Here is a 13,064-nt window from a genome sequence, read left to right on the forward strand (position 1 = left end):
TGCAGCCAGATTCCACAGTCGCTCACGACAGACACTCGGGGGCCCCCAAAACACCGCCATGACGAAGGTCAGCTTGACACGGCATTCCCACCCTGTTCACTTGTCGGGCTGTAGATTCCCTCCAGTGCTCCCGGCCTCTCCAAGAAACTTCTTTCGAAATACAATGGCCCCACCACGTTATGGAGCGCACATCCTCAGTCAACTGCATTACTTCGCCCCTCATACCGTCCGCCGATCTCTCCTCATACCGCCCCTCATACCGTCTGCCTTTTCTCCCCGGGGCCATTGTGAAAATGAAGAAGGGCATTAGCTATAGTGCACTGCCATCGCACGGAGCGAGAGCCTGCTGACCCGGACAGGCCAGGGACCGCGTTTCGCCGCCTAAACGCTGACCTAAGCCCCCGTTAGATTTGAAATAAATATAGAACCAAGGTTACTGCATATGTCGGTGCGGCATTTCATCCTGATGGTCAAATATTCGTATTTCTTCAAGAGGACTTGACATTTCTGGTTCCAGCAGACGGAAAATTTCCCGCTATACCAATCAGACGCTCTTTCTACACCCCGACGGGTCATCAGTATGGGGCAAGAAAAGTAAAAGAATGCACGACTTATCAACCAGCCAATCGCATCAGCGCACGCACATCTGGGCCCAGCCAATCACATCCGCGCACGTACACAGGGGCTACGTGTGTGATTTGGGCACAGGACTATTTATTCCTTAGTATCAGCACCGCTCCACCGCTCCTTCGCTGAAGTTGCAAAAGCCAGGATTTTGCTCCGAGCATCGCTGCAACATGTTTGGAACAGTATTTATATCTGCAGCTTTTGCGTTTTTAATTACAGGTGAGATGTTTTATTTTCTGCATACGGCTTATATTTTTATCCTTTCCTATTTCTTACAAAAAACAGCATTGAAGTTCGAACCAATTTTTCCAGCGTAGACCGCGCGCACCTCACAAGTTGTTAAAAAGACATTTTGTAAAAATTGGGTGTTGTAGAGACAGCAATCATTTTCGAACTCTACCATCTACCTCCTGGAAAAGTGTTTTGTCAATTTCTGCGAAAGAATTCTTATTGCCCTATCTTACATATAAACATAAACGGAAATTATAAACAGTATATAATTTATAGCCGCTCCGGAACATCCAATTATATATTATTTGTCACCTTATTTCCTCGTCTCAAACCTGAGATTCTTTTGCATATTAATGCGGTTTATTAGTCGCATTGTTTGAAAGTATTAAACAAAAGTGCCAAAAAAGAATGTCTGCGTAAATATTTGCTCTAATGCTAACGACTCGGAGGGAAATGTATGCACTCTCATGTGAAATAATAAAATAAAGACTGCTGAAGAAGTAAAAGAAGCTTTAAGCGTAGAAAGCTGAGCTAGTTGGTTGCGGGTACAATTGTGAGGCATTCCTGCGGCGAGAAAAAGACACGGAAGGGCGTTCGTCCTGTCTCTTCTACCTTCTTCCGTGTCTTTTTTTCGCCGCTGGTATGTCTCACAATTGTAAAAGAAGCAGTTGAGTGCAACGAAGAAACCCTCCTTTTCTTACGAGCTATAAGATTCAGGTGCACAATTGATATACTCTTGACAAAGGTGTTGCACTCGGCAGAAAATCTGCGAAAGATCGACTAAGCGCAGTGGGCGTAAAACATTGCATAAACGCGACTGACTGCGATTAATTGGCGTTATATTAAGCGTATCGATATTACCATTATATATAACAATAATTATGACAATTGTCTAAGTACAAAATGGGTATTTCATGTGAGTAGTCTTCGGTAGTCTTCCCCCTCTAGGCTTCTTACAGTAAAGCACTAACCCAGAGCAGATTTTTCGTGATCGGAATGGCTGAGGGAACGTTAATTATTACTCTTTTGCGGTTTTCTGATATCGCTTGTTGGGGGTGAACTGTTCGTCTTACGAATACTGAGTGAAAAAAGGGCAGATGACCGGAGCGAACGATGCATTTATATACATGGTATTTCATCTAAGACTTTACAAAATCTTTAAATATAGAGGTTTTGAGTTAGAAGATAGCTTTTTTGGCATTACACTGTCAACGGTGCAGTACATCAGAATACAGCTACGACGTGCTGACTAGCAGGCCGGTTAACCAATATTACATAGTTAACTTTTTAACTATTACTGTTAGGCTCCCTGATTATTGAGAGGCCTGTAGCTCACGGTAATTAATATCCATATCAGTTCTAGAATTTTGAAAACGTAGTTAACGTCGGCGCTGTGGCCACACAAATTTTGGCTGTTTCGACGAGTTACGTGCAGTGGAGAGGTTGCTTTGTCTGCAGGCTTCTCGAAAGCGCATGTATTTTGGCGCCGAGGGTAGCTACCTTTTCGAAATTCTAGAAACTGATATGGATATTAATTACGGCGGGCTGCACACCTCTCAATAAATAGTACACCATGAACTGGCTAGCACGTTGGTCAGACATGACGAATGTGACCTTTTCATTTGGCCTCGGGCCTTTCCATTGTTGCGCTACAGATAAATAAATAGTGAGCCGAACTGTAATAGGTAAAATGTTAGCAATTGGATATTAGTTAATCAGCCAGCTAGTTAGCACGTCTTAGCTGTATTCTGATCTACTACACTGCTGACAATGCTATGCCGAAAAAGCGCTATTTTAACGCAAAAAGCCTATATTTAAAAATTGTGTAAAGTGTTAAGTGAAACACCCTGTGTGTTCCGACAATACGACTGGAACTCCCGGGCATTACCACCCGTTTTACGTAAGCGTTCGTTCGGGGAAGAACGCCCTAGCCACTTCCTCATTAAGCCGAGTCCCTGCAGTGGCTTTTGCTATACCCCCAGTTAAGTGCGAAAGGGCAGATGCCCCTCCAAAGAGGCCTTCCAGTCTATGGCATCAGCCTTTCTCATGACATCGTGGTTAATCCTCTCGGAGCTACTAGCGCAACATAACAGGAAGAGGCAGGTTAAAGAGGACGGGTCACGTCTTAATCGGTTCAACCACGGCGAGACGAAAATCGGCCAACGCCATTGGCTGGAAGGCCTCATTTGAACGGCATCCTCTGCTTGATACTTGAGTCGTACACGACTGTAGAGTTTATGCCTGAACCAGATCTTTAGCCGCTGCGGCCACGCAAATGCAGCATTGTTCCTTAAAGGCAGATTATTCTTTTTATCATGCGCATCATGATCATGTGGGGTGAAGGGGGGAGGGGGGGGGGGGGGGGAAGCAGTGTTGTACGCAGAGCAAGTTGCTTCAGAATAACGTCCAGTGGGGCGAGTGGGTGCATGATGAAACGTGATGCGGCGCAACGACCACGGCACAAGAAAATATGCGTGTGTTGTTCTTTTCTTGTGCCGTTGTCGTTGCGTCGCCGTTCATTTCGTCAGTTGCTTCTTTTGTTTTCAAAACTACACCGGTTTACTTAGTACTTGCATTGCGCCGGGCTGGCACTTGATCTTAGCAAGATCCAAGGCCACCAGATGACCCCTTTGCGACGCCAAATCACCAAATTTCAAGAACGCCCTGTCATGATAATCGGCAAATGTTAAGAAAAAGACGGTCCCAGAATAAGATGCATAAAATTTTGATTTTTTACTGCTCGAATAACAAGCAGAGAAAAAAAGAAACCCTCTATAAGAGATAAGTGAAGGTATGCCGCAGGGAGAAGCAAGATGCACATGCGACACATCGTCATTGTTTAACTTTTCTTTTTAACTCAGATTTCTCTGCTATATTCAATCAAGCTGCTGCAGATTCTGAATACATGAAGCTTTCATTTCAAATGCTTAGTGTTTAGCTGTAAGTAGTCTTGCGAATAATCAAAAAATAACAAAATTAGGGACGGCGTCAGCACACTAAGTATTAATGTCATGAACGGCCACTTAATAAGGCACCCGTTCATTTCGTCGCTGTGAATGCTATTACTGCTATAACATTCTTCAAGTGATAGCTAATGTCTTAGTCGGCAGAAGAAAACATATAGCAACAGTACAAAATTATTCTTTTTAGGCTCACTACGTTGAGTTTAGCGTTTAAGAGTAATAAAAACATCACTCGCGAATTAGCCATGTGCTCGAGTTCAGAAAGTGGCTGCCTAGAGCTATGTAATTCTTCCGATTCTATATTTTTAGTTCACGCCGCTTCTGTAGAGCTTCAACGTGACGACCAAGAAACGGATGCAACAACTCTTTCCGTAAGTGCACCAATATTATCTGCGCTTTTTGTGCGTTCACTTCCTTTCTAAAACTCTCAGGTGCACATCATTCTATACGCGAATCAAGACAGCAGTTTGCTTGATAATAAAAGTGACAACTGTCCTATCCTCTTCAGTCAGGAATTATGATCCTGTTGAGGGAAAGCCTTCAAAATTTCAGATTTTTGCAAGTAAGTAAATTTTTGCCTAGGTCACACAAAAAAAAAATTCAACCCTCCCTCCTGATTAATAATGCCATTCCTGCCGGGTGCCCTTATCTTCCCGTAATTACTCTACATTATTTTCAGAACGTCTATTGTACTTTTTGCTGACCTATGTAAGAAGAGTTCATCACGAAAACAATTAAAGGGCAACTAAGCAGGGTCAGGACATTTTAGAAAAACAAGCCTACTGCATAGATCAGGCATCGAAGATAACCTCTGCAAAATACTGAGCTGCGCGCGCCCCGCAAAGCTGTAAAAATTCAAATCAAAGCCCGCTCCCTCTTTCCTTCCACAACCTAACGTCATCGTCCTCTACTCTGGCTCCCGAGCCTTTGGTATGACGTCATATGGAAAGCGTTCGCTAAAGGTATTCCACTGGTGCGTCGTTCTGACTGACGGGCGAAGGGTGGGCGTAGCCGGGGCGTCGCGTCGTCTGCTCGTCAGCGCCTTCCGTTTTGGCCCATGCCTACAAGCCCGCACGAAGGAAAAAACAAAAAACTGAGGAGAGAGCGTCCGGCGACAGCCTTGAACCCTAGTCATAAAAAGTAAGACAGTAAAACGGAGAGAGTCGGTTCCCACGGCACGAGAGTGCGCGCTTCTTCCTCAGTTTTTTTTTTTTCTTCCATGCAAGCCCGCCAAAACAAGGTTTTAATTAGTTGTGCCAGTTCATGTATGCTTCAGCGCGTTCTGTGCGTATCGTGTGTAGTATACCCTTTCCCTCGCGCGCACACTCGACCGCTCCGCACGCACACCGCTTATCGTTCATGCTTCTTGTCTACACCTTGGCTCCGTTCAACGACGTGAGCTTAGGTTTGGTTTGGCTTACTGGGGTTTAACGTCCCAAACGGTGGGGCTAAGAATTAACATGCAGAAAACCAAAGTAATGCTCAACAGCCTAGCAAGGGAACAGCAGTTCGCAATTGGTAGCGAGGTGCTGGAAGTAGTAAGAGAATATGTTCACTTAGGGCAGGTAGTGACCGCAAATCCGGATCATGAGAGGGAAATAACTAGAAGAATAAGAATGGGGTTGAGCGCATATGGCAGGTTCTCTCAGATCATGAATGGTAGCTTACCAATATCCCTGAAGAGAAAAGTATACACCAGCTGTATCCTACCGGTACTCACCTATGGGGCAGAAACGTGGAGGCTAACGAAGAGGGTTCAGCTTAAGTTAAGAACAACGCAGCGAGCTATGGAAAGGAAAATGATAGGTGTAACGTTAAGAGATCGGAAGAGGGCGGAGTGGGTGAGGGAACAAACGCGGGTTAATTCAAGGTGAAATCAAGAGGAAGAAATGGGCTTGGGCAGGGCATGTAATGCGAAGGCAAGATAACCGCTGTTCCTTAAGGGTAACGAAGTGGATTCCAAGAGAAAGCAAACGTAGCAGGGGACGGCAGAAAGTTAGGTGGGCGGATGAGATTAAGAAGTTTGCGGGGATACAGTCGCGGCAACTGACAAAGGACAGGGTTAATTGGAGAGACATGGGAGAGGCCTTTGCCCTGCAGTGGGTGTAGTCAGGCTGATGATGATTATGATGATGATGATGATGATGATGAACGTCCCAAAGCAACTCAGGCTATGACGGACGCCGTAGTGAAGGGCTCCGGAAATTTCGACCACTTGTGGTTCTTTAACGTACACTGACTTCGCACAGCACACGGGCTTCTAGAATTTCGCCTTCATCGAAATTCAGCCGCCGCGGCCGGGATCGAACCCGCGTCTTTCGGGCCAGCAGCCGAGCGCCGTAACCACTGAGCCACCGCGGCGGGACCGACATGAGCTTAGGAGCAGAGAAAAGACACAAACACACAGAACACATAAACATACACGGAGAAAAGCAAACCGGCGGTTGCCGGGTCCGGGCTTCGCCTTGTGTTTCGAACAAAACCGACTCGCGCCCCTCCGGTCGTGAAAGATGGGGAGGCCTAAAAAAAAAAAGTAATGAAAAGGTGGCTCGCTAACTGGGGTTGACAAACAGATGTATGAAAGGATGCGCTCGCTAACAAGTTTAGGTGGTCGAGCCGATCGCGCCTCTGCAACAATGCTGCTTCGTCGTTGGATGCGCGCGCAGCGACTGGAGTCGAACCACGATCCCGCACAGATTGCCAGGAGATTATGAGTTGAGTTGTGTCTGGCTCCAACGCATCGGCGTTCCTGCCACAACGGTAAAGAATGTGGTGGTTTGCGGAAGACACTACGCTCCCGACGACTACGTCCACGACCCGAGCAACTGGGGAGAGGAAGGACAAAGAAAAAAACGCGACGAAACACCGCGAGGAAACCCAAAGAGCAAAATAGAGAGGATTTTGGGAGACCCGCCGATCCCCCCCCCCCCCTTTCTGAAATAGACCGGGTAGCAAAAGCCAAGAAAAAAATTATTTTCAAGGCGCGACCATGACGTAGCCATGTGACGCACTCCACCAGACACCACGCCTCTGGCTAACATCGGAGGAGGAAGGGTGATTTTCTCTTGCGGAGCCTACTCGACGAGGAGCGAGAGAAAAATCTCGAGGAGGGAACGGAAGGAGAGGAGCCTCGCTATCACAGATGTAGAAAATATTTTCTCCAGAGGGTGGTCAGTTGCCCTTTAGGTACATTTCAGGATTTTTAAAATGCTCATGCGCGCAAAACAAAACAAACGAATGCGCATACGTTCCGGGGCGACACCGGCGCTTACGAGAAACGCGGAGGAGTCCATCTTAAAAACCGTTTTCTGCGTTAATTTCGAGCGCCTAGTTTAAACTGCTTAAGTGCACGAAGTAACAGATCCCGTACACATCTGCGCACGCTGCGACTGAAGCAACTATTCATCCTCCCGAAGACGAGGCACACGCTGTAGGATTCTCCCCGGCAATGAAAGGAATTCAACAGCGCTATAAATGTCCCAAAATCTTTAGTCTAATCCCGAAAACGCCTACATGGGAGTAGACAGGGAGGACAGCTTACTCCATTTTAACTCCGTTCTGTTTAAAGTGTTTTGTGCTAGTAAAAGTAAACAGTTTCAACTAAAACGGCAAACTGCATGAGCAATGTTTTTATTTTCCTTTCTCCTTTCGTTAAATACTAGTGCATTTTCTATATTGTCATCACGACAGGATGCACCGTTCAGTGACACGTTATAAGGCTAACTTCCGTGATTAGACGAAAATTTGCAGGTACCAATACAATACCCGCGAATGCAATTTCATGAGTGAAAGCCGCTGAACTGTAAAGTCCTCACAGTTTGTAATATTTTATTTTAAAGCATTACACTGCTTCCCTATACAAAGCTTTTGGTGAGGTCATATTTTCGTGCCCTGTTTTGTGCTTTATAGAACTATACTTACCCCAATTACTTGTACTTCTGAAGGAGGGGACGAAGCATTTTCTCGCATTGGAAATGAATCATGTCTTGTGAACATTTTTCAAGTGCTTTTCTTTAATTGCATTATCAAAAATATAAATGCCGCTCTGCTTACCTGACTTCAGATTTTGCATTTTGCGAAGCAACTCTGATGCGAGCATTCGAAATATCGAGACACAATACTGGCATAGTAAGCAGCTAATAAACTTGCTTTCCAGAAAAAAAATAAAAAGGTTTCTGAGTTCACCCAACGGTGTACTATGAATGCCAGGTAGTAAAAAAATTACTTGAAATAAAACTGTGAAGAACGTTCCATCGTAAACGGCGTAGCATTCACTCATGTCGAATGATGGAAGTCGTGTGCAGAAACCCTTCACAATGTCCCTTATTATGCATATCAATTACTGTTATTCGCATTATAGGCACACCCAGTAGAAAATAAAGGAATGCGTGGGAAGCTGAGTAAAGGGATACATTTCTTGTTTCTAGCAATATTCCGACACTCCAGTACGTCGTCAATCTGAACTTAGGACGCAGAAAAGTACGCTCTGGACAGATGCTAACCAACAACCACTAGTTCTTACGTGCTGAAAAGTATATCATCGCCACTTTCCAAAAGCGCTCTCAGGGGTGTTTTAGTTCTGTTAGCATCCAAAAATTTCATAGAACACGCATCTTATAGCGTTAAGGTTAGTGTCAAGCAAGGAACCGAGCGATTTGACGATAACACACTTATTAGGTTGCGAACGCGCTCGCTAGGCTGGCCACAGCTGCACAGCTGCTGCAATACAGATGGACTGTGAAGTGTAATCGTGGAAAACTTCAGCTGATGAGAGTCAAAAAAAAAAAAAAAGCTGCAGGTATTTCTTTGGCTGCACGCCAACGAAACACCCATGTTCTCGAGTCATAATGGCAACAATAATTTCGGAAAACCGCAACACCATCACTAGCTCAGACATTGTTAACTCAAAGAACACGTTATTCATAAATTTTGGCTTAGAAAATTGCGACATGAAACTCTGCCAACGAGCGTGCACGCGTTGGAGACCGGATTGCATCCTAAAGCATCGAATCGGTGCTCCCTTGACTCGAATGGCATTTCACCTGCATGCTGTTGAATAACAACGCAGAGCAGTCAAAGCTGGCAGATGAGTTGAATGGCATTTGTTTCGAAGACATCTAACACGCCCGCGAAACATCAGTGCAAGACTACTGTTTGCCCCGGAAGAACATTAAATAATGTGCTTAATTTACGAATGTCGAAGTTTTGGTTTCCATATTGATGTCTTGTATGCCTCAATTGCGAGAGAAAAAACGTATAGAAGATTAAATTACTCCGCTCAGTATGAATTGTCACTGCAACAATGCACTCTTTAGGGAATGCCCCCACAAGGCAATGTTTATTATTTCGCACGTAACACTTATTATGATATAATCCACCACTAAGCGCACTGCTAGAAAAGTCAGTGGGCTATCTACCGCTGTGCATCTCACTCAATAGTTATGTACGTGATGCATATTTGTCCTTTTTACTTGGTCAGAAACAACAGCTTTCAGAAAATATGCGTACTACAGCGCGTCAAAAAAAAAAAAAAACCTAATACCCTTCCTTCATGAGGTCAATGGTCAATTTTTTTTTCCTAGCAATCGTTAAAAACATATGCCTGGAAAGTGAACCGGCCGTTTCAAGCCACATAATGCAGATTTCCTTGACTCGCGGATAAAATCGCAATGGTGCATTAAGCACCACTATTAAGCACGTGTTCTGTATTTTGTAGCTTAACAACCATATTCTGTTTGAAAACTTCAGCCGCCACAGTCTGAAGTTCCGGAAGCATCTCCCGTGGTTATGGAGCGCAGCGGACCATCATCCGGGCCAGAATCACCATGCGCGGAAGGACCATGCACAAACAGAACAGAACAAGTGCCTGAGCCTATGCCCTGAAGAGTTTCCTTTGCGCTGTTCTTGAGAAGAATAAAGCGATTTCACCACGAGCGAGCTATGTTTCCTGCGTTACGACAATGCTTCGCACTGAGTTGGCATCACAATATATTCAAAGCTTTCCCAGGTGCTCAAAATGCGGAGTTGACGGTTTAATTAAAATAAACCAGACTGGTACATGAAAACAGGTTCATAAGTGATACGGCCAAGCCGACGCAAAGCAACAATATAAATGACACGCTTAGTCTCCTATCTAAAATTAGAAAATGAAATTTTTGATCACCGCAATCAACGTATACTGTTTTTGGCAAAAAAGAATCAAGCAACTGAGCTTGTTTCCCAGCCTTGTAACTGAGCACTTACGGAACCCCTTAAGCTTTAAATCTGTGTGTGGCGAGGATAGTTCTTGTCCGCACTTTTCGAGACTTTTGTGTCTTAAGGGGTGCCGTACAAGCGTGGCTATATACGGCTGGAAAGCAAGCCCAATTCCCTGTTTACTTTTGACATAGATGGCATACGTACATGTTTATACTGGGCATTTACACGCAGTCGTAATGCTACACTGTTTTATTTCGGGGAATTCACGTAGCAAGCCCGTGTTCTGAGATGTCTGCCTCAGAATCTGCAACTCCATACTCGTAACCACGTGTCCTCAACAGTGGCTATCGGTGAACTCCTTCCAGGCATTACGCTGCTTGATGGCGTTCCTTCGATTTCGATAGGATATGCTGACGTTTATTCTACGATAGGATATGCTGTGATTAGTTGAAGGACTGCTCACAATAATGCTTGAATTTCATTTTCTCAACGTGCACCTTATGTTGAACGCCTGACTTTTAGGTTTATGGTTTATGGGGTTTAACGTCCAAAAGCGACTTAGGCTATGAGGAATGCCGTAGTGGGGGGCTGCGGAAAATGCAGACCACCTGAGGATCTTTAAAGTGCACTGACATCGCACAGCACACGAGCCTCTATAGTCTCGCCTCCATCGAAATGAGACCTCCGTGGCCAGGATCGAACCCGCGTCTTTTGGGTCAGCAGCCGAGCCCCCTAACCACTGAGCCACCGCGGCGGCTGGTTGTTAGGATAGCTACACCTCACTTTATCAGATGTTTCCCCTAAGATGTTCTGGAATTTTTAAAAATATGCGTCTTGAATTAGAACACCGCTTTTATCGGTGTAGCACTGTCAGCGGTGTAAAGCGTTAGAATGTAGCTTACACGCGCTAGCTAGCAGGCCGGTTAACTAATATTCAGCAAACCACCAGAAGAATGCGCGCAAGTATAATATACACCAATGCCATATGCGTTGCAACTATTCCGCCTCTTAGATTTAGTTGTAAAAAAACTATGATGCTGGCTGGCATCGCTCACTATTCCCTGCCTCTCTCACATGTTCTCCTTGAGTTTCAAGCCTGTATTTTACCCCCAGCCAGGAAAAGGTCCTGAAAGAGAAACTGTAGTGCTTTTCCCCGATTGTTCCTTTGCAGAGCCTGTATTGGAGCTTTTGCAATCCCACGACTCTGCCTAGTGCTTTTAACGGTAGAACGAGCACAAAGGAGGCAATAAAAGAGAGCACGCACGCGTATTCTCCGCACTTAGAGCAACTATCTCTCATAAAAAAAAAGCGCAGTATATATAGTCACAGGTAAACAAATACTTTTGGACAAAGAGCACAAAGAAGAAGCAAGACCACAGAGCTGCGGGTGGCTTGGGAAGGCTAACGCCTGAACGTCAGCAGCCTAGTTTCCGCTTGAGCTTCTTCGCCTCGGTAAGACGCGCGGTCGAGAATAGCGCAGAACGAAGTCGAGGAACTGCCGTGTCAATACGCAACTCTGTTCATAAAACCATGAAGGGAAGGTAAAAGTGCTCAGCGTACGCTGTCATATCGCATAGGTCGTTCATTTGAAACTCTTCAGCCTCCACACTCAGGAAAAAACAACTCTGATAAAGCAATATCCTCAGGGCTTCAACTTCCCGAAGCACTTGAATCCACTTTCGTCAACGGGCAGCGCTACATTAGTGCACACTGTCGTACACTGAGCAGAAAATTTTTGGTCATTGTCACTGCAAAGCTGATGCAACTGTTTTTGCCGAGTAAAATGTTTTTTTTTTTAGGTACCCTGCTCACGTAAGTAGTGTGCAAGAACGCAGCGGTCAAAACCGGACGGCCATTTTGTATCAATTTACAGCACAAAGATAATTACAGGAAACCAAACTTCTATACAGAACTACACTAGCGCACTTTTCCTGCTGCAGAACAAAGGCGGTATAAAGATGAAACAGATGAGAAAGTAGCGTAGTGATTACAAAATGCGCAGTCAGTTTTTGCAGCTGCAACACAAGCTAGTAAAGTAAACGTGAGAAGGAAGGAAGGGAAAACTTTATTCTATTCTAGTGCTTTTTTCTACGGTTTTTGGGCATCTTCAGAGACGTTCTCTCTTTGGTTGTATCCCCAGGAGTCTTCTGTGTCGACGTTGTCCACCTTTAATCAATGGTCGGTTGCCCTCAGTCCAAAGAAACATTTGTAAAAAACAAGAAGCAAGAACCACGAAAAAGGAAGGGACAGAAACGAAGCCTTCGAGAAATATAGCAGCCAGGTAATTACGGCTGCTGCGATACTCCGCAAGGCGCGGATTAATGGCGAAGGCGTGAGCCAAGGCCAAGGTCGACTCCTCACCTTTCTCGCCCGGTGTCCGCTTGCACCTGGGTCGAATTACGGACAAACGAGCGGCGCACGACTCTCTCGCCGCCTGAGGGCCGCCCACCGGCAAGCCAGGTTGCTAATGAGTGAAAGTCTTGCAGCCCAGCACCAGCTGACGACGTGGGAGAGGAAAGCGGAAATGTGTTGGCGGAAGCCTCCGTCGTGAGCAGGCGGTAACTGTATAGTAAGTTCGCTCTCTAAAGTTCATTTTTTCTTGTTCATGCCCTAGCGAAACGCTTCCAATTCGCGAGTGAGGCAGAAAAATCTGGCGTTTGTGTTTTCCAGCGACAAGCGTTTTGAGCTTAATTTCTGACCCTTAAGTACCGTCCGCTTCATACTGCGTGGTGTTTAACGGAAGGAACAGCAGGAAAAGAGTGGTGAGAATTAATTTAGAAAGCAAAACTGAACTTCTGTGCCTTGCTATTTTGAATGCAATCACTCTCCTATAAGCTTATATTTCATACCAGCGTGTTAAAGGGACCTTATCATTCCTCATTCCGGCTTGCCGCATAGCTCTTCTCTTGCAGCTAAAATAGCCGGCCTTAAATTTAAGCGGAATCGAAACTCTAGCAGAGACGTCCTGCGGTCCAGTTGACAATGTAAAGTCATCTGAAGCAATGCGAGGAAGTCAACAAAATGAAACTTTTCCGCGTATACCCC

The 13,064-nt window shown here is 45.3% G+C and overlaps 1 long non-coding RNA gene across 1 annotated transcript; it reads left to right on the plus strand.

Moving 5' to 3' along the window:
- The first annotated feature begins 734 nt into the window (after window positions 1-734).
- LOC149364208 (uncharacterized) lies at window positions 735-9,754 on the plus strand. Its single transcript, XR_016288608.1, has 3 exons — window positions 735-846; window positions 4,131-4,192; window positions 9,570-9,754. It is a non-coding gene; the product is annotated as an uncharacterized LOC149364208 (long non-coding RNA).
- Window positions 9,755-13,064: the final 3,310 nt, after the last annotated feature.

This window comes from Amblyomma mixtum, chromosome 2 (assembly GCF_055824585.1).
Source record: "Amblyomma mixtum isolate Tamu chromosome 2, ASM5582458v1, whole genome shotgun sequence".
NCBI classification, from domain to species: domain Eukaryota; kingdom Metazoa; phylum Arthropoda; class Arachnida; order Ixodida; family Ixodidae; genus Amblyomma; species Amblyomma mixtum.